Raw genomic sequence first — 22,078 nt, forward strand, 5'->3', positions numbered from 1 at the left:
GGACTTGTGGTTAAAAACACAGACTTTCTTCTGAAAAAACAGGGAACAGGGGGTTTGAATTAAATCCTTAGAACTGAAAAGGGCTTTGCAGATGGTCTAGTTGAACAGTCCCTGCATTTTATTTGTAAGGAAACAAAGGCCCCCGAAAGAAATTTCCAAGAAATGTCCTGACACCTAAGGTGTCCTGTGTTCCTTCCCCTCTGCTGTGCTGGCAGAATGGCTCTTTGTATTCATTTCACTCACCATATTTTTGCTTACCTCCTCACTCTCCTTGGCCTGTATATACCAAGTCGTCAGGGAATGAATGGAGCTATTTTATGAAAGATTTACTTTTAAGAGACTATCACCTGTGTTTATCTTCAGCTAAACCAGGGGTGGGGAACCTGTGGCCTCAAGGTCACATGTGGTGCTCTAGGTCCTCAAGTGTGACTCTTTGAATCCAAACAACTTGAACTCAGTCAAAAGGCCTTACCCAAGGACCTAGAAGGCCATGTGTGTCCTCGAGGCTGCAAGTTCCCCATCCCTGAGCTAAATAAATCATTGACCTGATTACATCACTCTTCTCACTCAAAAGTCTTCCAATACAACTTCAGAGCCAGCCTTAGTTCTTCATTATTCTTCATTCTCCATATTGAATAAATCACCAAGGCTTGTCTATTATACTTCTACAGTATTTCTGGCATTTATCCTCCCTCCTCACTTGCACAAACACCATCCTGCTTCAGACTCGCGTCATTTTTTGCTTGGACTGTTATATTGGTCTCCTCATTGGTCTCTTTGCCTCCAGCCTCTCTTTAATCTGATCCATCCTCCACACAGCTGCCAAATGGATATTCCTAAAGCAAAGGTCTGAACTCCTCACTCTCCCATTTCAAGATTCCTTGATTTCGTATTGCCTCTATGAAATAACATTCTAATTCTATTATTTGGCACCTAAATCTTCTACCAATCTGGTTCCAACCCAGGAGTGAATTTCCCTACCCCTTCTAATTTATCCTTGTAGACTGATTGCACAAATCCTGCCTTTCATTCACATTATGTTATAGCCAAACTAATTTACCTGTTTCCTATATACAATACCATCTCTTACCTCGATGCTTTTGCCAATGCTCTTCCCCAGTGTTTGAGATGCTCTCCCCTCCTCATCTTCACCTCTTGAAATTCTTAGTTCCCTTCAAGGTTCAGTTTAAGTACTCCTTCCTAAAAGAGGTCTTCTTGGATTCCCTCGTCATTGCATTCCTGAATGAAATTATTATGTATTTATTTTTAACGTATTTACTTCTTTCTAGACACAGAATAAAAGCTCCTTGAAATCAGGGTCTATTTCAGTTTTTTCTTTATAAAAGATCCCTAGCACCTAAACAGGACTTGATATACAGTAGTAGCTTAGCAAACACCTGATGAATCAGAAAAAAGTTTACAAAACTTTCAGCGCAGCATTTAAGGCATTCTCCAGTCTTGATCCCACCTACTTTTCCAGTCTTATTTCAGATTACCACCTTTCATACAGCTGAACTGGTCAGCTGGTTATTCCTTGTCTATGACATTCCAAGCCTCCCTCTCATACCTTTGTATTAGAGATCTCCCAGGTGCAGCATGTCTCCTTTCCTCAAACTAGCCAGGCTTCCTTCTTGAGGCCTTTCCTGCCCCCCCTACTCCTACCTCCATCCCCAGCTATGAGCACAATCCCCGTTTAAATTATTATGTATTACTTGGTGTCTATTTGTATTTACTAACTTGTATAAATTTTTATTTCCCTGAGAGAGTGTTAGCTCCATGAGGTCAGGAAATGTTTTTTGATTTTGTAGTGTCTTGTACATTGGAGGTACTTGATAAATGTTTTTTTAAATTAGATCAAATCAGAGAAACCTCAATTTTTTCAGGTATATATGAAGGTGTACATATGTGTGTGTCTGGGTATATATATAAACTCTACACACATATATGCCTATATATACATATAAACACATATATGTATATATGTATGTTACCCTTCTTCCCCCATCATATCTGAAGATCTTATATTTCCCCCATCTGACCTCCTGTGAGAGATTAAAATGTAGCATTATAACAATACTATTGGCAAACATGAGAAAGGAGTGTTCATTTTAGGGATTTGTCTTTATTTATAATATTGAGGGTTAGAGACATCTCTCGAAGGGAAATGTTAGTATTGTTTCTGCAACTTAGTCAATATGGCATCATGTGGTTATTTTCAGATGTAGAACAATATTCTCCAGATCTTTTGCGTATAGTAAGAATAACACACAACAGTGCTGGCGTACAGTTAATTTAAAGAGTGCTATTATCCAGAAAGTGGATCTGAGATTGGATCAATGGGTTACACTAAGAGAAACCTCTGGGTCTAGGCTGAGCTGAGAAGGATCTGTTGAACCCACTGTGAAGGATTCTACCTCAGATAGAAATCAGATGAAGTTATTTGGTATTTGTAAACTAGACTAGGGAAGAGATGATGGGAAGGGCATTAGTCTTCACAGTCTTGACATTTTGTGTCTAGCTGTAAAACCCCAGATTTTGTCTGGTTCATTTTCATCAGGAAACTTATCTTGACAAATATTCGATCTTATATTCTATTGGCATCCTAAAATGATGAGGAAGCAGGATATTGAAGTGGACAGAACACTAGATTTGGAGTAAGAGGACATGAGTTCAAATGCTAACTGTGATTTGCTTTCTGTGTGACATTGGGCAACTCACTTAATCTCTTTTGGCCTCATTTTCCTCATCCCATATTAGAGGCTTGGGCTAGATAACCTCTGAAGTGTCTTCCAGCTCTGTATCATTGATTTTAGGACCCTTTGAGTCCACCTAAGCTGATTCATCGTAAAGTAGGTGATGGTCATTCCTATAGTTAAATCCCTCTACTTGCATATTAATTTTTCTGGCTCTTCTTCCTTCTACATGTTTTTGTTTCCCAATGTAGCCTAATCAGACTATGTATGGAATCATATACTTGGGATATATTGGAAGGAACTACCGAGGCCATTTGGTCAGGCCTTTGGCTGAGGCATAAGTTCCTTCTATAATACCCCTCACAAGTGATCCTCCAGCTTCTGCTCCAAAATCTCTGTCTGGGGACAGAGAACTATCTTATAAGGCAATCTATTCCAGTACTGGAATTGGTATTTCTTCCTTATGTTAAACTAAAATCTATCTCCTGGTAATTTATTAATAACAAGTAATAATATAACTACTGTATGCTATTATATTTAGTACAACGCACTTTACATTTGTAGAACAATTTTTTAAACCTTTTCAAAGTTCTCCCATTATCTCCCTCTATCTCATGTGGTAACAATTATGTAGAATCATTAAAAAGGGGTCTTTGGAAAGTATTTCAATCAGGATTGATGTTGAATAATAGCAAACCAGTCTGTTACGGGTATCTTATTGTATGACCCGGAGAATCACCCTCATATTCATCATCTATAATACTTAGCTTTAGTTGAGAAGGACCTTATGGGTCATCTAGTCAAAATCTATCATTTTTTATGTAAGGAAACTGAGGTGCAGAGAAGTTGTGATGTACTCAAATTCATACAGGTAGCCCTGCTATGGACCAGAATTTGCATTTGATTCTCCTCCAAATATAGTATAGTATTTTGTGAAGTTATGTTTTTATTTCCAACTAAACTATAACATATATTATATGATAATATAATATGATGTGACATAATATAATATGGTATGATATATAATATGATGTGATATATATGATATAACCTATAACATATCTTTGAGATTAAGGCTTTTGTCTATTTTTAAAAATTTCTCCCTGCTTTTCCACATGAAGTTTGAAATAATTTTTTATTAATTGCCTAATTAGATCCTTTTCCTTATGTATTTAATGAGAGATGGTTTTGAGGTACGTTGATCTTTATTCACAAAACAGGTGCACTTGCCAAATTGTCAGTTCTCTTTTAGTAAATCAATAATGAGCCTTTTACAATTTCCTTTTCCCAACTTTCCCCCAACCCCCAAAGGGTGCCTGTTATTTAGTGCTGGTGTGGACTACTGTCTACTGAGGATTGGGATCAGTGGCTTCATCTGATGAGATTTCCCCTAATGTCGGTGACTTGGGATCATTTCAGTTGCTATATTTGAACCAATTTAACCCTCAGGGACAAAGATTTTCTTTCTTATGATTGAAGTTGATATTTAGTAACTTTCATTGGCATTAAATGTAACGATTCTGGAAAAGTCCTTGGGCCGGGCCTCCTCCTTTCCACAATGAGCGGTTCCATCAGTCCTCATATCTCAGCTCATAATGATAAGTGTGGGGTATACAGAAACTCTGTTGTATCTGTCACTTTTGGGATAGCCTCCTATCAACTTGATGGTTTTGGATGTAGGTTGAAGTCATTCAAATTCCGTTCCCACTATCTCTGGTCTTTCTATTCCCTTTTTCTCTTTCTCCCCCAAACCCTGTCCTCCAGATGGTTAAATACTTCAGAGACACCATAGCAAATCGTGATCAGGAATTTGGTGGCTCATTAGTACCTAGGAAAAGGAGAGCAAAGCCTGGCCTTCCCCAGACCCTGATTTGCATTTGAGGACATTTCTGGCAAACTCTGAATACAATACAGAATGACTGATTTGGCGCTGGATAACAATGGACCTCCTTCATGTTCTAGAACATATGTGTATATTTATCTATCTAAGAGGCAGGATAATTCTATCCTGGGAAATGCATTAGAGAAGAATAATCCTATCATGGGCAAAATTTGGCTGATCTTTTGATGCTAATAATACAAGTTGAGGGAAGAAACACTGGCGTTCATTTTGGGGATGGGGGATATAGCATTCGGGTACACTCGAAGAGTGCATTTTCTTTGAATCTTTTTCCTTTCAAGTCACGTTTTACCTCTGGAGTTACTCAGCGAATTAATAGGTATAGAAATGCAAAGCTCTTTTCTTATTACATTCTATCGATCTGATTGCAGTGCCATTAATTGAAAGACTGGGGAGATGTGATGGATAGCTTAGCTCAGGATTCTATGTTCATTTGGGCCCAGCCCTGTAGGAGGAAAGCTGCTTGAAACTGATTGAAGGAAGCCTTTTGGTCTGACATGAATTATTCTTTCATAGTCAAACCTTGGAACAGCATTCAGACCTAGTGGGATTTACAATATGAAACCGTAAACTATGTCTACTCTTAAAGTAAAATAAAAACTCAAAATGCTTATCTGTGAGGTTGAGAATAACATCCTGTTTCTCTCTCTCTCTCTCTCTCTCTCTTTCTCACTCCTCTCTTTCTCTCCTCTTCTCCTCCCTCCACATTTTATACATATATATATATATATATATATAAATTTATATGGAACATGTTAAAATTGTTCTCCTAAATTAAATCTCTTCTCACAAACCAGGAGATGGGCATATCTCTCTTCATTTTAAATAATTTCATTTGCTACATTGTGGTCATGAAATAATTTTTTTCAGTCTTCAGCTTCTCAATCATGTCTCATTCCAGTGGTTCTGTGACTTTGTAGTGGTTAGAGAGTGATCGGGGATTGTTGTTTATTTTCTTTCTGAGCTGATTGCTTTGTAAATCCATAGGTTTTTTCTTGTCATTTTATGTTATCTAGAGACTTGCACATAAGTAGAGATAAAACATTCATACGTGTATGTGTAAACACTACACTTTGTAAAAAAGAATTTGTTAAAATGTTTAGTCTTGTGTGCATACATGTCTGTGTGTGAACGGATAGGGGTGAGAAGTAGACAATAATAGGCAAGTAGCATTTTAAATTATGTCTACTTTAAACGGATGAGCTCATCACACTCCTTTCTTCTGATTTTCAAACTGGTGATTAATTTATTATTTTTCTGTTGGGTTTATTATTTGCAATATTTCAGGATTTCATGGGAGGGATCCCTCAATCCTCACCCTTTCCAAGTCTAAAATTGTTCACATAGCCCTTTCTTGCCCTTTTTATAAACACTGCTGGCTCCTAAGGTGTAAGAAATGCAATTATTTCATTCGTCAAACATCCTTTGTCCTCAGCCTTCTCGTGTATCTAGCTTGCTTTCTGATGAGATGCTTTCTGCTCCAACAGTCATATTGTGGGCTGATGAAAAATGTCGTAAGTTGAAAAGATAGGAAGTGAGCAAATTACTGAACTGCATGACCTTGTTCCAAGTTCAGATCTGGAAAATGCATTTAAGGCTTTTTGAAAAAGGTGGTAATAGGTCATAATTTTGGGGCCCTTTGGGGTTCCTCTATGCTTACACAGAGGAAGAGACAGACTCATTTTTTGTTGCGGGGGGGAGACGGCAGATATTAGGAAACAACTGCTGTTGATAATAACATAGGCGGCCTTAGCAGTGCTTGAATGTCTGTCTAAAAATACTAAGCACAGAGACACCGGCATCTGCATTATCATGGAGTGAATAGAGAGTATGCATTCCTCATACCACAGATCTAAATTCTAGAGCAAAGAATGGTATTATTTAGGATGATTTTTCCTAGCTTCTGATCTGCCATGGTTCCTGCTTCTCAGTTACTTTGAAGGGGACCCTGCGACACTGATTTTCATTGCTCTCTGTACTGGTGAGGTCTGTTGCTTGATGATGGAGTCTGTTATTTCTGATTCTCCTCTGTCTGAGGCGTGACTTTCTTTCTGTTGGACAAGTCAGAGAGCCTTGGGTTGTGCTGGGCACATTAGAATTCTGCTGTCACTGCTGGGGCTGCTTGTTCCTCTCCGACACAGCGAAGGAGCAAACTGGACGGTGGGTGACCTTTGTCAGGTGCTTAGCATCCATTTCCCCAAAGCTCATTATAAGTTTATTTTTCCCCCTTAAAGTTTGCTTGGGATTTAATCATCCTCTCCTCTGCTTTCAGCTGATCTTAGATAAGGGCCTACTTTATTCTGACTTCTAACACCTCTCCTCATTATGAACGCCTGCTAGACTCTCTCCAGTGGTCTGCTAGCAACTCAGTTTTAGTTTCTATTGTTGGGAATTTCTCTTTGAGGAGCTTTTCCTGTGTTTCTTGGCCTTTCCCAATACCCCTTAGGTAAAACAGTAAAATGACCTTGTGGGTGATTTTGCTCATAAGGAGAGAAAAAGAAAAAAATCGAGTTCGGAGCTGGTTGACAAAGAATGGAATATTATAATACAGAAAGATAAAGAGAGCTGGTTATGTAGATAATGTTGCTGAGAAGCTATTAAAATGTCTTCTTGTGGGACTCTGACCAGGTTGCAGAGTGAGAGAAAGTCCATTAACCTTCAGGTTTGAACTATTTCTTCTCCTACCTCAAAAAATACTTTAATTTTAACTGTGGAGGAGAAAAAGAATGCTGCTATCCCTGGACGTGAAAAATACCTTGCACAGACTAGATGCTGCCTACATGTTTGTGGAAATGAACTGAGTTGAAATGACAGGGAACCGTAATATTTTTAAGGAGAAAAAAATCTCCACAAATAACATTAGACACAAAATACATGCATTCCATTTGAAATGTTCTATATTCAATAGTCAGTAAAGACCAACTACTACTCATACCTGCCTCTTATTGTGGATTCAAGTTGACAGTTTTTTGGTGTCCTTGAGAACTGAGAGGTTTTTCAAGGGGATGAATTTATTTGTTGAGATTAGTAGAAACTAGAATAAAAGGTTCGGCGTTTTCTCAGTTGGTTAGCACAGACACATTAAATGTAAACAGGCTTCTCCAACATGTACAACTTAAAGCGTGTGTATACACACATACACACACACACTCACACATACATACCACAAACATCCAAGGGAAAGCCAGAGAATTGAATCTAAAACAAAACCATTTGTTTCATCAACCAGCTAGGAAAACTACTCTTTCCAATGTTGGCACGGATTCCTATTTCCTTCTATCTCTTCCAGCCTGACTGCCCTTGGTTTTATTTCAGAAATATAGAGGAACTGGACAAAGGAATACACATGGTATTGCCTTTGGTTTTTAATAGCTGTTGATTAAAATGGAGCCCAGAGCCGGTCTGCTCTACAGTTTCCCTGGCCATTAAGGCATTTCCTTTTAGTGGCTTAATTCACTTTATTCCCAATGATGCCAAAGGGGGAAATATATCTGTATCTACATGCCTATATACATTCTGTGCCTAACTCTGCAGCTGGCCACATTAATAACCTGCATCCAAAGGAGGATCCAGCACCTCAAAGACAGACAGAAAGAGCTGCCGTTATTTGTTGCTAGAAAGTTGCCTGATCCAGGTGCTGGAGTATTTGCATGTCTTTCCACCTTTGTTCCTTCAGAGGCGTGAGGGTCTCAAGCTATTGCTGACTAATTGATAGTTATAGTAACGGCTACAGGCTCCTTAGATTAGAAATGCATGCAGACGTGTGTCTTGATTCAAACATTAAGGAATGCACACTCTCACTTACACAGGCAGAAAGTCTTCAGACTAATAGAGGTGTGATGGAGATAGCAGGACATAAAACAGAAGAGAGAGACACACACAGAGACACACACAGAGTGAGAGAGAGAGAGAGAGAGAGAGAGAGAGAGAGAGAGAGAGAGAGAGAGAGAGAGAGAGAGAGAGAGATGGCATGCAGTAAATATGCCCCTACAAATACTTCTAAAATGCGTTTGCAAATGCAGAAGCCTTCAGAACCATCCAACAGTTCAGAACACCCTTTTTATTTCTTCTCTGCGGGACGCCTCCATCCAGACTATTCGCAAAAAAACGGAAAAGGTGAGAGCCCTGCCATCTTAGTTCTGAATTCCTCTGATTTCCTCTCCCCCCCCCCCGCCCCCCCCACCCCCTGCCTTGTGTCCCTCACGCCATTGTCCATGCTTCCGATGGCAGCCGCCCTGGCTCTTGAATGCAAGTGTCGCAGCAGGTGCAGAGAAAAGGTTCAGGGGGAGCATTGTCAAAGCCACGGTTGCCTATTGTTTCTCTGTTTTCCCTGCTCTGCTTTTTTTTTTTTTTTTTGAGGCTTTTCCTACCAGTGGCCCCTGCCAAAGGGGAGGAGGAGGGAGAAATTGCAAGAGTTAGAAGAATCTTTTTTTTAAACACACTGTTATGATAAACAGTCCAGCAATGCATTCCACGAAATTAGGAATGATAGCGAGAGTGCGAGGTCGGGGTGAGGGGCGGGGAGAGAGCCCGGACGGAGATAGATGCTGGTTGCTGTCCCGATGCCAAAGGCAGGTTGGTGAGGACGGACTTTCTGTCGGTGCACTTTGGCTTCGGGTGCATTCTCATCTTTTAAAAAATCATGAGGAGCGCTGTCTTCATCCCTTCATCCTTGTATACATTTCCACTCCCGATGAGCAGCGAACGAGGTCGGAAATTTTAAGGAAGGCCAGAGCTTCTGTTTGCTATTTAAATAGTCCGTGGCTGCCGGCGGTTCAGCCGGATCTGGGGGTTGTGTTTCAGCTTGTTTAATAAACTCACCCTGGATTTTAGCATGGTCCACTTTCCGATGGTTCGGGCACGGTCAGCCCAGCGGAGATGCTGCGATTTTGCTGCCTTTAATAGAGCTGGTCTTCGGGGCGATAGTGCTGTGTGTGACTGAGTTCGGGGAGCAGGCCGGCTCCTCTGCTAACCCCTGAAGTTGGGCAGTGTTATCAAGTCATGCTCTCAGAGGCCAGGTTGCAGAAACTATTTCAGACGGGCATTTTACACTAAGCACAAAAAACCTAGGAACTTTGGTCACAATTGTACCCAGGTAGAAGTTGGAACTGCCCTTTAAATTGACTCTCAGGTGTTTAAATAATTAAAAAGAAAACCCCTCCGATGTAAAAGTGTTTTAAGTTCAACCTAGAAAAAGCTCTTTTTATTTTCTTCTTTCCCAGTTATTTTACTATTGCTAATTATATGGGAAGGGGGGTTTTCAAATTAGCCACAAGGTTTTTTCCCCCCATTTTCTTGAGCCCTCTAATTTCTAGCAAGGGTGTATGTAGTACTCTTTGGCAGATTCTAAAAATAGCCGACGTTCAGCATTCCAGTTCTGAAATGTGTTTGCAAGTCAAGATAGGCTGTATCTGAAAGCAGGAGAAAACATTTTTTTCTCCAAGAGAGCCCTTCCATGTCATAACTCCTGCTGGTTTGTTTGAATTTTGACTAATATGAATTCACAGTTTCTTTCCCTTCCAAATAATAAATGTCGCTTGCAAATTATTTGACCAAAAATGTGGGGATAGTGTAATTTTGGGGTTCCACGAGCAAAACACCCCCAAAGAAGTCCTTGATTCCTGGACATGTAAATAAATAGCTTATTTTAATGCATGTTACAAATGCACATACCCTCTTTCCCTTTTTATTGTCATTATTCTGATTTGGGGACCTACCCAAGTACAGTTAGTAGGCCTCGTTCTTTTGTGAGGAATGGGAGGGTTAGCCTTGGGGATGGTTTGAGATTTCTTTAGAAAGGGAACTTCTTGAATAAATGCTGAGTGAGCCGTGGCCTGAATGCAAGCTTGAATTCAATCCAGGCCACCCTGGTAGCCTACTGTTTAATTTCCAGCACACATCTGCATTATCCTCACATCAATCCCAGGCCAGAAGCTGGGAGCAGGGGAACATTTATCAGTGATAGTTACATGCCTTTCTTTACCAAGGGGACAGCCTTGTGAGACTACTTCTTGGCTCTTTAAGTGGTTACATTTGAAAAAGGGCTATCTGCTGTAGGTAACTTTTGGGGAACCTTAGATATAAGGAGCAGCACTGATTCCAGCCTTCTGCTTTTGCAAAGGTTGGTGGTCAGAGGAGGGTGAAGAGTCACAAGGTGATATGAGGAATTTCTACTTCAAAGTGAGAGGCCCCAGGAGAGCCTCTGGCCTTAGTCATGTGAAGAGGCCCAGATTAGATGCTTGTTGGTCTCTGAAACTTCAAAGTGGGTGGAGAAATTATTAGTTCTCACAGAAGTTGGAAACAGTTTGGGTAACTCACCCAGAGGGACAGACTTGGTATTAAAAAAATACACACGCACATACTACACTACACAACACACACAACACACACCACACACACACACACACACACACACACCCACCCCTACACACACACACACACACACACACACACCCCTCTTGTGGTAACCAGAGTCTCTTGCAGATGCCTGGCCTTTAGTAAGACATTTGGAAGAACTTAACAGAGAATATTTGGCTTAGGTCTTTTTGCAGATATTGTCAAGATTAAGTGATGGGAGAAACCCAGGAGGTTTGCAAAACCTGATTCAAACCCAGTTCTTGTCCTGAATATTTCACACAAGTGTCTGAAGTTGATCCAAAGGATATACGCCTTAAACATTAGAAGACCTGTTTTAAGAATCTCTTGAAACTGGACTCTCTTCCTTCCACCAGCTCTCAAGATCTTGCTGTAGATCACATAAGTGGACAAAATACTCTGTCTGTTGGTAAGCCTATAATTAGTATTGTAAATCTTAGGACCCAGTCCAGCCCCCAAATCTGAAATATGGAAAGGGTTTTTAAAAAAATCCACTATTTGCTACCTCATCATTTTAAAAGGAACACACTTGGACACCCATACAAGGTATTTCATAAAGAAACAATTAAGAAGAAAGATTAGGAAAAATGGAAGAAATACTGGATATGGAGTCAGATGACCTGGGTTTGAGTCCTAAACTCATCCACATGCCAGTTACTTGGCCCTGAATAAATCATTTCACCCCTCTAAGCCTTAGTTTCCCTTATTTGTAAAATGCAGACAATAATAAGTAGGTTCTAGCCATCTAACAATGTTGTAATTTCTCCCTTTGTAAAATGCAAAGTATTATGGAAATGTAATTTGGTTAGTCTTGACTCAGTTTGCTCATCCTGACTGCAGGTTCATTGCCCTTAAAACAGGTCATCTCCAGAGTGGCAGTTGTATATGAGAAAGTGAGAAACACAATGTTCTTCTTGATTTGTTGGAAAGATTCTCTTTCTGATGCCTACAGCTCCAGGAACTCATAAAGGCCAGTAGCCCACATCCCTTTCTCAGTGTCTTGTCTCAGTGTCAGAAGTCTTATTAGTTCTCCATCTTCTTCTTCCAGTTTTCTGGACATCATCAGCCCAGCCCTCTTTTCAGATGAATGGCGCCTGCTCTTGTCTAACACTAGAAGACCTCCCAAAATATAACACTCATTTAATTTCTGTTGCAGTGTGAAATTGCCAGGACCCATAGGAAGCGTGAAACATATTAGCAAAATGAAGACTTTCTGCTGTGTTAATCAACCAGCACCACACAATGTTCTTGTGATATTTTGGGAAACAAACAGAAAACTCTTAATGGTTTGTTAAATTAGCAAAAGGGTAGAATTTGGATATTGTGTCACACTGTGTGTAAGAGAAGGGAATTTAAAAATGAACTAGAATGGGAGCTCAAGATCTTATCACAAAGAAAACTTGTGGACAAAGTTCTGTTTTCTCCCTGACGTGTAACTGTATCCATGTATGCACGGAGAAGGCCCAGCTAAAGCCAGATATTTGGGGTTCCTCCAGAAAAGAATAGCATTATTTGTCCACTTTTTCCCTAATCAACTCTTGGGTAGCCAGATTAGACCCATGGTGTTCCTAGGAAAAGAACACTGCATTCACAAAAGGCAGGCAATTCTTGGTGAGTTCCAGTTCCCTCCTTTGCTGCTTATAAGCTTTGTGTCCTTGGACAAGTAAATTCATCTCTTAGAATCTCAGTAACCTCATTTGCAAAATGGGAATAATATTGTATCTATGTGAAAACAGAGGGGAAAACTATACTGTCACTTGTGGTCTCTTGCAACCTTGAGAATTGTCCCTTTATGGTCTGAGAGGTATACTAAGGCAATCCAGGGCAGATTTACTGTTTGCATCAGAGTTTTGGTGAGGGCATCATGCAGGATGGAACACTAGGGATGGTCCAGGCTAACGTGGCTTTTCTATTCTTCCTTTCCTTGGCACAGTTCTGGAAACAAAAGAGAGGGGATATAGAATCTAGTCAAAGTCCCAACTTGAGGACTGCTAAAAACAAACAGATTGGAAGGATTTAGTCATCTCTAGCCTCCTTCCCACTTCCCTACCCTTTTGTCCAAAGGTGGGCAGAAATATTCCTCTCTTTACCATTTTCCACAAACCCTTAAGAACACCACAAACCCACCACAAACCTTCACTACCTTGTGTGATAGGGTTAGTCCACATTTATAGACAAATCTGTAGGAGGGAAGAGTAAATCGGTGATATTTTCTAATTCTTGGTAAGAAATTGCTGAATTCTACTGAGGGAAACGTTCCCTGAGGAGCTAAAGACTTAGCAAGAACAAGGCATAGGGAAAGAGTGCTCCCACAAGACTCAGAAAAGCTAGGTTGAAGTTTTGTTTCTAATACTTGCTAAGCATGTGACTTGGGGTAAGTCATGACTTCCTGGGGTTTCAAGTTCCTTTTCTTAAAAGTGGAGACAATAGTATCTGACCTGTCTACTTAATTAAATGAGAAAATAGATGCGAGAATGGAAAGTTGTAAAAGCACAAGACAAGCCTAAGGGGGTTATGATAATTTTTAATTTTTAATATTTAATATTTAATTTTTAATTTCGTTATATTCTGAATTTTACTTTTGGAGAAACTGAGGATAGAGAGTTTTAATGACTTAGTTTTAATGACTAATTAGTGATAAGATTTAACAGCTGATTGGATATGTAGAGTGAGGGATAGCATGGCATGGAGGTTGACACAAAGAGGGAAATCCAGAAGAGTAGGTTTGGAAAGGGTTGGGCACTATCCTAGTAAACTGCATGCCTGTTGTCTCAGGACTAGGTTAGTTCAGAGAAACTTGTCCCTAGAAACTTGGCAGCCAAGTGGTGACTTTTTTTTTTTTATGGAGGGGGGACTATAGAAACTCATGAAATTAACAGCTAGCACATGGAGAGGAAGGAATTCATGGGGGAGGAGGAAGTGTCTACTCTAATGAAATCATCGGTCTTTGGAAGTATTCAAGAGGTAGATAGATACTCTTTAAGATCAGAGGGGTCAAATACAATTGACCACATTGTAATCTGCACCATTCCCCAGAATATTCTAAACAGATTAAAATGTAATAGGCAAATATTTAATAAAATAAATAAATAAAAATACAATAAAATATAGATAATATACAGTTCTCTATGTCAGTATGTGCCTGCAGGGATCCGTATGTATGTATTAGTGACTCCTGTTTCTCTTGTAGTTTGATACTACAGTTCTAGATGGGCTGAGCCCACAACAATCTCTTTCCACATAAGCAAATGTTTACCAGTTAGCAGAATCACAACAGCCATTCTTTTTTTCAGATTTTGGATCTAAATCAAAGTTTGGAATCATAGGATCATGAAATTTCAGAGTTGCAAGGGACCTCAGAGGTTATTCGGCCCATCTCTGAATGATACAGGATCTCCTCTACAGCACCCCCAACAAGTTTTTGAGCCTGCATCTAAAAATCTCAAGTCAAAGAGAACCCACTGCTTCTAGAGGCATACCACCCTTGAAACAATTTTAATTGTTAGGAAGATTGTATCTAATCTGAACTTAAATTACTCTTTCTTCTTTAGGATCAAAGAGAACAAATTTAACTCTTCCCTTCCTTCCACATATCACACAACAACCTTTCAGATACTTGAATTAAACTATTATGTCACCTGTATGTTTGCTTTTCTCTATTATTAGTTCCTTCGGTTGCCCCTAGGATGGCATGATACTGATGCTTTTTATTATGGACTTAGGAAATTTATTTTTTGAATTCAAGTACAGGACTTTACATTTATCTCTCTTTCATTATATCTTGGTAGAATAAACCCATTGTTCTAGCCTTTTAAAATCTTTTCAGGTCCTTACTTTGCTAAGCCAACATGTTAACAATCCTTTTCAGCTATGAATCTGATAAGCACACCATTTACTCAAGTAAAAATAGCTTGTTACTCATCACATAAATAATCCTGGTGCAGAAGGGAAAAACACTAATAAATCATAGAATTTTAGCGCAAAAACAAGCCTGTCTTTTTCATATAATTGTTATTCCAGGAACTTTAAATAAGACCAGGAGGAATGCCTTCAGTGGCTTAAGTATTTTACCGTAGGGAGGGATAGCAGTTGTTACTTTTTCTGCCTCTAAGTAATTTCACATATCTGTATAAAATTCTAAAGTCTTCTGATGGGTACATGAGTGTGACGTATTGTGTTGGCAGTGTGTCCATCCCGCACTCTCTACAGAGTATAGATGTGGACCCTAGACACCTTGCCTATCTGTGGTTAATGTGCTCTTACAATTTTGAGAGAATCACCCCTGTTTCAGCTAAGTTGGCTATGGTAGTTCTGTGGCTAACTGAATGATTTTCCTGATAGCATTCATCTTGGGGTTCATTCCTGTCCTTTCAAGAAGCCAAAGAAATTACAAAGTTTTTAAACTTGCATATTTTTTTAAGTACTGAGGAGCAAGATACTTCCACATCACTAGATGTGGAAGGTTTTTTGTTTGTTTAAAATCAGAGCCCATGTGTCTTCCCTACCTCTTATTTTGATAATAACATGAGACTTGGTCTATACAGATGTAATTATCTAAATAATTAAGGTATTTAAAAACATACAATTCAAATGTTCAGCAGTTCAAACATTGTTGATTTGTTTTACTTAACTATACTTATTAATTACAAGAGAGGTATCTATTAGGAGTCGGGTTGGAGAAAGTCAGTGGGAAGTGTTAATGATATAAAAAAAACCACCCCAAACAATAAAACAGTTAAAAATTCAAAACTCTAAACCTTCCTATGGGGATAAAGTAGATTTGGGAGACTGAATTATACACATTGTTTGTATGGTCACTGAGCAATCATTTAATTCCCCATTTTACTTTGTCTATGTAATGAAGGTCTGTTTTTCCATCTCTGGGTAGTGTTCATTTACTGCGTAGGTTTGGTTGGGGCGTAAAGTGAAGGACAGTGTATATATATATGAGATTATACTTGTGTCCATATGAAATCCTCCTGCTACCTATTGTAAGCTTTGTGAGGGCAGGGATTCTGTCTGACTTTTCCTTAGCACTTGGCAGAGTGTTTACACATTGTGGATCCTCAATAAATACTTGCTGCTGTCGCTGAGATTGTACATGGTGTGGTTGGGAGTAGAGAAGTGTCATGATAAATGATGATGAATCAGACTGTCTTACTGAACTATTCACATATCGATTAGATTTCCTCCTATTAGAGGTTTACAAGTAGAGGCTGCATCATTACTTCAACCAGAAGTTGTTGTGGGGACTCTTTTGTAAGGTATTGGACCTGCAAAGATCCTTTGGAATTCTAAAATCTTTGATTCTCTGATGGGCTAACATCAAGGTGTTAAAAGTATGGCACTTGTATGGGATACAGCAGAGTGCAAAGTGACCTGGACTTTGATTCCTTGATGGGTTTATTATCTATTTGTCCTTGTAGGTACTCCCTCCAGTGGTGGAGATTGTAGCCTATCCATGCCTCCTTATTCACTGGATTCAGATGGCTCTAGAGGAGAAGTGAGGCTGGTGACCCACACAGCCCTCCCTCACTCTAAAACAAAGTCCAGTGCAAGTCATGTCATCATTTCTGTGATGGCATGGGCTTCTTTGGCAACGAAGGACGAACACACACACACACACACACACACACACAACTCTTATGCATGTCTTCTCTTAAAGCCTTCACTAGGGGTCTAACCCACTATGCTTAGGACCTTCCTTTAGATTATGGGTTCTTAACTTGGTGTCTATGTACTTAAAACTGTTTTGATAACTGCTTCAATATTATTGGTTTCCTTTGCAATCTTGTGTGTGTGTGTTTTGTAAAAATTCATTTAAATACACAATTCTGAGGAGTCTATAGGCTTCACCAGACATCCAAAAAAGGATTCACGATACACAGAAAGGTTAAGAACCCTTGATTTAGGTTATTTAACATTGCATGGAATGCAATCCACAGGCTGTCCATCTGGTACCCCTCACCCATGATACATGACTGGCCTACCTCCTTTTCAGTCATAAATCTCTTTGATGATAGCCTTACTGCTGCTTCTGGTGTATAATTCTTCATTGGATAATAATGCCACAACCTATTTAGACCATTTACTGTCTCTCCATTGCCCTTTGAATGACCCTTTACTTTAATTCTTTGGAGACTAGGATATTCCATAATTCATAGCCATATAGCTTCACCAGAAGAATATTAGTATTACAAAGATGGGCCTTTGTTTTCTGAGGGGAGCTTGGGGTACGGCGCTTACATCTGTGAGTACCAGAATCCTTCAGATATAGACCTTGCCCTTGAAAAGCTTGCAGTTAGTCAGTCAACTAGCACTGATGAAGTTCTTGCTATAGCCAGGCATTGTGCTAAGCACTGGGGATATGATAAAAAAGAAAAGCCCCAAACAGCTCCTGCTATTAAAGTACTCACAGTCTAATGCCAGAGACAACATGCAGATGAATGTACACAAACAAGCTTGCTACTGGGTAAACTGGGGGTGGGATTAGCTGAGGCTTGAAGGAAGTCAGGAGACAGCGATGAGGAGGAGAGTATCCCAGGCCCGGCAGACAGCCTGTGGAAGTTTATGCAGTGGGAGGATGGAATGCCCTGTTCGAGAAACAGCAAAGAGATCAGAGTCACTGGATCACTGGGTCTTTAAATGAGTTAGAACAGTGGAAGGGTAGGAAGGGGCTGGATTTTAAAGGGCTTTCAAGCAAAAAGGAGAATTTTTATATTTGATCCTTGAAGTGATAGGGAACAAGTGGAATTTATTGAATGCCGTCGTGTGTGTGAAATAGTCAGACAGGTGGTTTAGACAGATCAGTTTAACAGCTGATGTCCAATTGATAGATTGGATTACTGGAGTGGGGAGAGACTTGAGGCAAGGGGATGAACCAGCAAGCTATTGCAATCTGAAATGGGAAGACATTCACATAAAATAGTTAATATTTAACTATATACCTTATATTATTCTCTACATTGTAATAAATAATTATTATAACAAATATAAATAGTATTGAGTGCTTTCATACTATTTAAATATATAGTATATATTTTCTCATTATAAAATTTTGAGCTAAGGTAGGTGATGGTGTATTTTATTATTTTCATTTTACATCTGAGGAAGGTAAAGCTCCGACAGTGAATTGCATAAAGTCACACAACTAGTAAATTAAAAAAAATCTTATACAAATATGGCAAAAAAAATCCTAACTTTTATTTGGGGTAAGAACCTCAGTCCTGTGTATCCAAGTCAATCGTTAGTTCCACTAACTAGAGGTTCTTAATCTTTTCCATCCTGGCTCCACTTGACATTCTGCCGAACTTATCTATGTTCCCTTTCTCATAATAGTTTTCTTAAATGTAGAAAACAAAGTGTATATGATTACCAAGGAAATAAATTAAATTGAAATACAGTTATCAAAATATTAAAAATATTAAATATTAAAAATCTGTCTGAGGTTCATATTTGCTAGGGCAGGGTAGTGTGGACCAGAGAAGACAGAGATGGTTTTGTCTGTGAGTGGAAGCTTCAAGTGTGGGTAGGCTTTGAATAAATGGTAGGGAAAGAAAGGGAGAAGAGCCTTGAAATTGAGAGAGGTCTTGGCTGGGAGGGATAGACAACATGAAGGCAAGAATGAAGCAGAGATGAAGCACTGCCATATCTGTAATGGAAATGTCTCTGACATATGTTGGTTTAAAGAAAACAAGTGAGACATTTTGTGTTTTTTGTTTCTCTTGTCTTCTAAATTGAGCTGCTTCTTGAATTTGCCAGCTTGCCTGCTCACCCACCTTCCTCCACCTGCTAAGATTACCTAAAACAAAAAAAGTATAATATGTAGGAAGCAGAAGGCAATTTCAAGATGTGGGTTCTTGTCCACACTCTGCTACCGCGTAATTGATCAAATCACCGAGTCTCTCTTGGCCACAGTTTCCCTGTTTAGTTTTGTTTTTTTTTTTTTTTGTAAAATGAAGTAGTTTTAAATAAATAATTTCTAAGATCTCTTTAAGCTATGACATTCTAGGATTCTATGAGATAGACTCATCTGACATGGAGGTGAGAGAGTCAGGATACCTGAGCTCTTTTCCCATTTCTTTCATTTTCTACCTTTGTGACCTCATTCAAGTCATATAAATGGAGACTTGATTTCCTTATTTGTAAAATGCTTATAGTAATATTTATACTATTGACTTCTTAGGATTTTTTGAGGATTGAATAAAAATACAATAATGTTTGTTTATGTATATCGTACAAATTGCAACTCCAAAGTACTAATTTCCTATTATCATCAATCTGTTTCATCCCTATGATCTCTAGTAATTAATTTCCAGCACTTTTTCTGGTAGCACAATGTTGTCTTCTGACTTTAGGACTACACTTGCTTGTATATTTCTGAATTTTAAAGCAAGGCACATTTGTTATCTGTCACAGATTCATAGAATTTTGGGAAGGGATATGCCTTGGAGCAGCAGTTCTCAAACTTTTTCACCTCAATGCCCCTTTACACTATTAAAAGTTGAAAATCTCAAAGAGCTTTTGTTTATTTGGGCTGTATCTATTGATATTTACAAAATTAAAAATGAAAATATCATTATTATGAAAATAATTTTTTACCAGCCAATCCTCAGGAATCTTCAGGGGTCCTGGGACTATACTTTGAAAACTACTGCTTTAAAGAGCCATCTCTGGTAAGTAGCAAATTTCAAGGCACTACAAAAGAGAAAGGAGAAAGTATAGAAACATAAAAACTGCAGAACTGGAAGTATTTCAGAGGTCAGTCTAATATCTAACAAAAGTAAGAAGAATCCCAGTTACAGCATCTTGAGTTATCATGTAGGCTTTTGAAAACCTCCTGTACCAGTGATCTCACTACCCCCCCAAGACAGCTTATTCCATTTTTGAACAGTTCTAATTGTTAAGGAGTTCTTTATGTAGCACTGATATTGGCTTTGCTGTAACGATACCCACTGGTCTTAGTTCTTACCTCCACAGTCAAGCAGAACAAATCTCATTGTTCTTCCCCTTGATATCTTTCAGGTATTTGAGAACAGCTGTCATTTCCCAGGGAACAGCTCGGTGGTGCAGTGGATAGATTACTAGGCCCGGAGTCAGAAACACTCATCCTCATGAGTTGAAATCCAACCTCAGACACCTCCTATCTATGTGACCCCCTGGGCAAGTCACTTAATGCTGCTTGCCTCAGTTTCCATATCTGTAAATGAGCTACAGAAGGAAACATCAAAATATTCTAGTATCTTTGGCAAGAAAACCCCAAATGGGGTCCCAACAAGTTGGATACAATTGAAAAACCACTGAACAACAATAAAATAATTTCTTATCACTATCTCCCACCATATACCTCCTTTCCTTTAGATTAACCATCTTCAGTTATTTCAACCAATCTTTCTTTGGCTTGGCTTCGTTGCCCCTCATCATTCTGTTTGACCTTGTCTGGTTGTACTCCAGCTGGTTAATTCTTCTAGTATTTGCGAATAGAGGAAAGGAGTGTGATTAATTTCTTTTATTTTTTTTTTGAGGGACATTGTTCATCGTGATGGAGTAACTCAATGTTTTAGAGGCTATAAAGAGTTCATTGCTAAAATTGACAAATGAGAATCATTTGAAGGAACTGAAGATGTTGAACAGAGAAAAGAGAAAACTCAGGGTGTAAAGGATAGCTATCTTCTAATACATAAAAGACTGTCATCAGAGAGAGGGATTTCCCTTGTTCTACCTGGTCCGGGAGGACAGAACTAGAATTAATGGGTACATGTTGCTGAGAGTCATGTTTGGGCTTCCTGTGAGGAAAACCTTAACAATGAGAGCTGTCTAAAAGTTGAATGGGCAGCCTCAGGAGCTAGTGAATGTCTCCATGAGAGAGGCCTTTAAGCAGGGGCTGGGATGTGGGGATTGTTGGGAGGAAGACAGGTTTGCAGATGACCATTTTGGTATTAGTTGAACTTTCCTGTGGATGGCAGCTTCCTAGTGACTGCTGTTTGTCCTTCGTTCTTGAAGGGGACCATGACATCAGAAAGGTGAGGCCTTGACATGCAAGTGAATTGGATTTAAGTGAGGGAGGGCTGTGCAGAGTCACCAGTCTCACTTTATTCCAGTCATCTGGGTCCAGTGACCAGATATTGTGCTTTTATTTGTTCTTCATTCTCAAAGAGGACCATGACATCAAGAGGATGACATGACTTGCGGTTGAGTTTGAGTAAGGAAGGGCGATGCAAGGTCACCAACCTCACTTTCTTCTCCTGAGCCATCTGGATTCAGTGACTTGATATTCATCAGGATGACTGGAGATGGCCCAGGATGCAATGGGAGACCCTGGCCCTTTCAGGCTAAGGTCTTACCATATTCTTACTTTGAATGAGATATACCCATTCAATAAATAGGCTTCTTTAAGTTACTCAAGGGATGGCCTCCTTAATAAAAAAAAATCACACTAGGAGGGAAAGACCTTCAAGGTTCCTGGGCAAATGAGAAACAATTACTATTTAATTATTATGGCTATAGATTTGGATGGCTGGAGTTGGCCCAGGATATATTGGAGGACCTTGGTCTTGATTAGAACAGTTACAGAGGCTGAAGAAGGAGGGTTGATTTGAAAACCAAATGAACAAAGAGCCAAGCTTGGGCTAGGCTGGACAGAGAGCTTGAATTTCTCTGGGGTACTATACTCCAAGGCTGAGAAGGAAGCAAGTAGCGATTACAAATGGGGGAAGTTAGTAAGGGATAAGAAGCCACCAAAGTGTTGCCTTTTATGGTAGAAGTGTGTTTCCCACTCCTGTCTTTCACCACCATGTCAAGGCACGATCAGGGGATGGATCCATGCTCTCCCTTTCTGAGTCAGCTGGGACAGTAAGATAGAAGGCTCAGATTTAGACTTAAATATTCTGACCTCTGAGGTATTCTCCAGCTTTGACATTCTATAATGAATTTAGGGCTAGAATGTTTTTCCTTCTATTCTACAACTGCCTACTATGTGCAATGCCTTGGCCTGGGTTCTAGAAGATGGAACCATTCAGTGTTGTTGGTGTCTTCTTAGCTCTCACCAAAACTGGCCTGTCTGAGATTCCTCATACAAGTTACTGAAACGTTGGTTAAGTGATCTGGGGGT

The 22,078-nt window shown here is 39.4% G+C and overlaps 1 long non-coding RNA gene across 8 annotated transcripts in view; it reads left to right on the plus strand.

Moving 5' to 3' along the window:
- LOC140506113 (uncharacterized) overlaps positions 1–22,078 on the plus strand; it is a 319,922-nt gene that overhangs the window by 63,972 nt on the left and 233,872 nt on the right. For 6 of the 8 annotated variants that reach the window (XR_011967775.1, XR_011967778.1, XR_011967782.1 and 3 more), the window contains exon 1: positions 6,764–8,709. The exons of 1 other annotated variant lie outside the window; for it this stretch is intronic. This is a non-coding gene — a long non-coding RNA (uncharacterized lncRNA). One more of the 8 variants, XR_011967781.1, reaches the window with a different exon arrangement.

The sequence above is a fragment of the Notamacropus eugenii genome, chromosome 5 (genome assembly GCF_028372415.1).
Source record: "Notamacropus eugenii isolate mMacEug1 chromosome 5, mMacEug1.pri_v2, whole genome shotgun sequence".
NCBI lineage: Eukaryota > Metazoa > Chordata > Mammalia > Diprotodontia > Macropodidae > Notamacropus > Notamacropus eugenii.